Source organism: Gossypium hirsutum, chromosome A11 (genome assembly GCF_007990345.1).
Source record: "Gossypium hirsutum isolate 1008001.06 chromosome A11, Gossypium_hirsutum_v2.1, whole genome shotgun sequence".
In the NCBI taxonomy this organism is placed as follows: Eukaryota; Viridiplantae; Streptophyta; class Magnoliopsida; order Malvales; family Malvaceae; genus Gossypium; species Gossypium hirsutum.
The window spans coordinates 11867264-11873712 of record NC_053434.1 but is presented as its reverse complement, the minus strand read 5'-3'; positions in this window follow the sequence as shown (position 1 = coordinate 11873712).

The following is a 6449-nucleotide window of genomic DNA, read 5'->3' as shown; positions in this document are numbered from 1 at the left end:
CCCTTTTTCAACGTTTTTCATTGAAATTCATCTAGTAAAACTTGTAATTAACACTTCAAACATTCATTATCTAACATCACTAATCAATTTACAATTATATCATGAATGGGTCAATTTTTAAACTTTAATTTCATTTAAATTAAATGGTAGAAACATGAAATTCAAGCTTCAATAAGCATAAAAATACGAAAATAATTAAAAACGGGGCAAGAAATCACTTACAATTGAGCTTAGGAAAATCAAAACCCTTAACTATGGTAACCTGAAACTTTCGGCAGCAAGCTTCTGATTTTTTTGAAGAAGATGGACACTTATTTTCTCTTTATTTTGTCTTTTACCCAATTTGGACAAAAATGCCCTTGACCCATTACTTAGATATTTTTCTAGAAATACCCTTTTGTGTCCATAACACTAATTTATGGTCTAATTGCCACATAAACACTTCCAATTTCATGCAATAATTCAATTAAGTCATTTAATCACTAATTAGACACACTTTGCATTTTTCTCAATTTAGTCCTAAAAATTCAATTAAGCACTAAAGCATTAGAATTTCCTATCCATATTTTCACACAATATTTCAATCAATCAGTAACTAATAAAAATTTATAAAATTAAACTATTTCACTTCGGATTTGTGGTTACGAAACCACTATTCCGATTAGGCCCTATTTCGGGCTATCACAATTCTCCCCCCCTTAGGGATTTTCGTCCCCGAAAATCTTACGAGTGAATAAGTTGGGATACTGTTTCCTCATAGCCTCCTCGGTTTCCCATGTTGCCTCTTCCACCCCATGTCGTTGCCATAACACTTTCACTAAAGCAATTTCTTTGTTTCTCAACTGTTTCACTTCTCGTGCCAAGATTCGAATCGGTTCTTCTTCGTATGTCATATCCGATCGAATTTCCACTTCAGTCGGTGAAATCACATGTGATGGGTCCGATCGATATCGCCTCAACATAGAAACATGAAACACATTATGAATTCTTTCCAATTCCGGTGGTAAAGACAATCGATAAGCCACTGGACCAATTCTTTCTATCACTTCATACGGACCAATAAATCTTGGACTTAATTTGCCTTTACGGCCAAATCTCAAAATTTTCTTCCATGGAGACACTTTCAAAAATACTTTATCTCCCACTTGAAACTCAATCTCTTTTCTTTTCAAGTCCGCATACGACTTCTGTCGATCCGATGCAGCTTTCAAACAATCACGGATTATCTTCACTTTTTCTTCGGTTTCAATTGTCGAGAAGTATACGCTATCACCTTTCCTTCTTGCATCAATACACATCCAAGCCCATTTAGTGACGCGTCACTATAAACAACAAATTCCTTTCCTGACTCAGGTTGCACTAACACTGGTGCCTCAGTTAAACACTTCTTTAATTTCTCAAAACTTTGTTGACACTCCTCGGTCCATTCGAACTTAAAATCTTTTTGCAACAATTTTGTCATCGGTGAAGCTATCATCGAAAAACCTTCTACAAATCGACGATAATATCCGGCTAAGCCCAGAAAACTCCTAACTTCAGATACATTTCTTGGAGGCTTCCACTCAACTATTGCCGATATCTTATTCGGATCCAGTCGAATGCCATCTCCCGAGACAATATGCCCCAAAAATCCAACTTCACTAAGCCAAAATTCACTTTTGCTAAATTTAGCAAATAATTTCTTTTCTCGCAGCGTTTGTAGCATAATTCTTAAATGTTCAGCATGCTCGGCTTCACTTCGGGAATAAATAAGAATATCATCTATAAACACCACAACAAATTTATCCAAATAGGGCCGGAAAATTCGATTCATCAAATCCATAAAAATAGTTGGAGCATTAGTCAGACCAAAAGGCATTACAAGAAATTCATAGTGGCCATATTGGGTTCTGAAAGCAGTCTTTGGCACATCTGACTCTTTAACCCTCAATTGATAATATCCGGATCTCAAATCAATTTTGGAAAACACTGTGGCATCCTTTAACTGATCAAACAAGTCATCTATTCGGGGTAATGGATACTTATTCTTCACTGTCACTTTGTTAAGTTGACGATAATCAATACACAATCTCAATGTCCCATCCTTTTTCTTCACAAATAGCACGGGAGCACCCCACGGAGAGTAACTTGGTCTAACAAATCCTTTATCTGTCAGCTCTTGTAATTGCACTTTTAATTCTTTTAATTCAGTTGGTGCCATTCTGTAGGGAGCAATCGATATTGGAGCAGTACCTGGCATTACTTCAATACCAAACTCTACTTCTCTAATCGGAGGCAAACCTGGCAACTCTTCTGGGAACACATCTACATATTCACATACCACTGGCACTGATTCGATCTTTATTTCAGACACTTTTGTGTTCAACACATAAGCAAGATATGCTTCACAACCATTTTTCAAACATTTCTGAGCAGACATGGCAGAAATCACAATTGGCATCACATTTGACTTATCTGTTTCAACCCAAAGAACTGTACCACTACCACACTTCAACTCAAGAATTTTCTGACTGCAATCTATCTTGGCCTTATGTAATGTCAACCAATCCATTCCCAAAATAACATCAAATTCATCAAATGGCAACAACATTAAGTTGGCAGGGAAACACTGACCTTGTATAATCAAAGGACAATTTTTGCATATTTTATCAACTATCATATGCTTGCCTAAAGGATTCGACACTTTAACCACATACTCAGTCAATTCAACACACAAATTCTTATCAGACACTAAATTCATGCATACATACGAGTGAGTAGAACCAGGATCAATCAATGCAAGAACATTAGTGTCGTAAAGAGAAAATATACCAGTGATCACATCAGGAGAAGATGCTTCCTCTCTAGCTCGGATGGCATAAGCTCTTGCTGGAGCTCCCACTTCAGATCTTACAGTCGTGTCTTTTGTTACGCCTCTACCACTAGTTCCAATCCCCACATTTCTCTGTGGTCTTCCTCTAGTAGTCACACTGCTCGATCTCACATTCTGAAACGTTTCTATCTCTTCTCTTTCCGGACAATCTTTCACAAAATGATCTTGAGATCCACATTTAAAACAAGCTCGGCTGATTAAATAACATTCCCCCAAATTTCGTTTTCCACAATGTTGACATTCCGATCTAGTAGGTTTAACACTACCTGTACTTGCCATAGAAGTTGCCTGAGCTTTAGAACCTGAATATTGTCTTCCTCGATCTCTTTGGAAATTCACACTAGAAACATTCGATCGAGTATTCATTTCTTTAAACTTCTTCGCTTGAGACTAAAATGGCTTGCCCATTGATCTTTTTCTTTCATCTCTTGCTTCACTTTCCACCTTTCTTTTCTCTTTGCTCAATTCTTCAGCCTTGATAGCTCTTTCAACTAGTACCACTAACTCTTTAATTTCAAGAATTCCCACTAGCAATCGGATATCCTCGTTTAATCCATCTTCAAACCTTTTACACAATGTAGCTTCATTAGATACACACTCTTGGGCATACTTGCTTAATTTGACAAATTCTCGCTCATATTCGGCTACCGTCATGCGCCCTTGTTTCAATTCAAGAAACTCTTTTCTCTTTTGATCAATGAAACGCTGACTCACATACTTCTTCCGGAATTCTTCTTGAAAGAAGTCCCATGTAACTTTCTCTTTAGGCACCACTGACACTAAAGTTTTCCACCAATTATAAGCCGAATCCCTCAGCAATGAGATAGCACATTTGAGACTTTCTTTTGGAGTACAAGATAATTCATCCAACACTCTGATAGTATTATCAAGCCAGAACTCTGCTCTTTCAGGATCATCATTTACATTAGCTCGGAACTCTTCGGCTCCATACTTTCGAATTTTGTCCACTGGAGGCTTTGACAATTTTAACACTTCAGTTTGTTGAGGAGCTATGGGAACAGCTTGAGGAATAGGAGGGGGCGGAGGAGGTTGAGCATTAGGATTAGTTCTAACAAACTCAATGTACCAATTGTTCATCATTTGGAGAAAAGCTTCTCGAGCCTCATCTCCTTGACCCTGAGTCTCGAATAGACTTTCAACAGGCACATTACTTTGAGCATCATCAGCTGTATCTTGGGTAGAATCCATTACTATAAAAAAAACATTTTAAGATGTCAAGAGTCGTCACACTATCATTATTCACTTATGGCATGTATAGATAGTCTATTACACTCGCTACGTTAGTCCGAGAATCGACTAAACCGTAGCTCTGATACCACTAAATGTAACACCCCTTACCTGAGACCGTCTCCGAAATCGAGTACGAGATGTCATCCAATTTAACTTACCGATTCGGAGCATAAAAAATTTGCTTTTAAAATTAAATTCACTGTTCATAACAACACTGTCCACCTGCGCAACTGTCACTAATTTAATTATAACTTGAGTTACGAAACTCAAAATTTAAATCCGTAAATTTTCCGTGAAACTAGACTCATATTCCTACTTACCATAAAATTTTAAGAATTTTTGACTTAGCACATTAGTACAATTTATTCATTAAAGTATCCCCTGTTTCACAGCTCGACAGATCTGACCTCTTGGCGCTAAAAATCAAATATCTAATTGTACAGAATTCATATAAGGTTACCATTAATTTATTTTGAAAATAGACTCACTAAGGAATCTGAACATATAAATTATGACCTATAATTATTTCTGTACAATTTATAATGATTTTCTAAAGTTAGAACAGGGGACTTCAAAAACCATTCTGACCCTGTCTCACTAAAATTTAAATATCTCAAAATATAAAATTCCTTTGCCTACACCGTTTCTTTCATGTAAAAATAGACTTGATAAGATTTAATTATATATATCATTCACCCTCTAATTCCATTTCTACTATTTATGGTGATTTTTCACATTCACGTCATTGCTGCTGTCAAAGAAACTGCTTCTTTGAATTAGTTACCATTTAAACATACATAACTCCAAAACATATTCTTTAATAACTACTTCAATAGCTAACATTAGCCATATCATTTGGACATGCTCAAAATGATTAAGACTCTATACATGCCATAGTTTAAACATTTTGAAAAGCACATAATACCGAGATGGTTATGATAGTGTGATACGAGCTCCGACGGTCCACTATTCGATCAAGTTCAAATCACTATAAAACAAAGGAAAGAAAGAGATGTGTAAGCTATAAATAGCTTAGTAAGTTACATGTAAACAATAATTACTCAATTAATAATTAACACTTTTAACATATAACTAATCAAAACATTTCATAGCAATTTCAATCACTTACAGATACACAATCTTACCAATTCACTTGCATATACATTTTCACACTTAACATTTCATATTCACTTTAATTCATTATTAATCCCGTTGAACACTTGGAATATACACGGATACGTAGAGATTTAGCACATAAGTGCCACACTGATATGTAGCCGAAGATACCACTGATATGTAGCCGAAGCTACCACTGGATGTAGCCAAAGCTACCACTGAAATGTAGCCGAAGCTACCACTGATCAATAACACTGGAAATGTCCACGGGTCTGCTCACACAAGCTGTCAGGTGTCTGCAACACATGCTAGATCACCCAGCACCCGGGACTCACTGTAACACTGTAACACTGGTCTCTAGTGACATGTCACTTGTATCCAATTCTATTCCTAAGTTCAACCGGGAATTTACACTTAACACTTTATTTTCAACACTTTATCACTTGAATAATTCATGAACAACTTTCATGTTCAACCGGGAATTTAGACTTAACACTTTATTTTCAACACTTTATCACTTGAATAATTCATGAACAACTTTCCTTCCACATTCAATATTAATTCACTTATCAAATATAATTCACAATTTATACAAATATAACTATTATTTACATATAACCTACCTCGGATGCAAAACGACTATTTTTGTAATTTAGTCGATAACTTTCTCTTTTCCCCGATCACTTGCACTATTTCTTCTTTCTTGATCTATATTAACACAATTTAATACATTTTATCAATATTCCATTCAAATACAATTCATACACAACATTTTGACACATTTACATTTTTCCCCATAACTTTTCAAAAATTCCACTTTTGTCCCTAAGCTCGTAAAAATAAAATTCTCTAAATTCTTAAATTTCAAACTTCACTAAATCATATTTCATGCTCATAACGGGCCTCAATTTCACAAAATCACAACTTTATGCACACTTTACCATCTTTCACAATTTAACCCTTTTTCAACATTTTTCATTGAAATTCATCTAGTAAAACTTGTAATTAACACTTCAAACATTCATTATCTAACATCACTAATCAATTTACAATTATATCATGAATGGGTCAATTTTTAAACTTTAATTTCATTTAAATTAAATGGTAGAAACATGAAATTCAAGCTTCAATAAGCATAAAAATACGAAAATAATTAAAAACGGGGCAAGAAATCACTTACAATTGAGCTTAGGAAAATCAAAACCCTTAA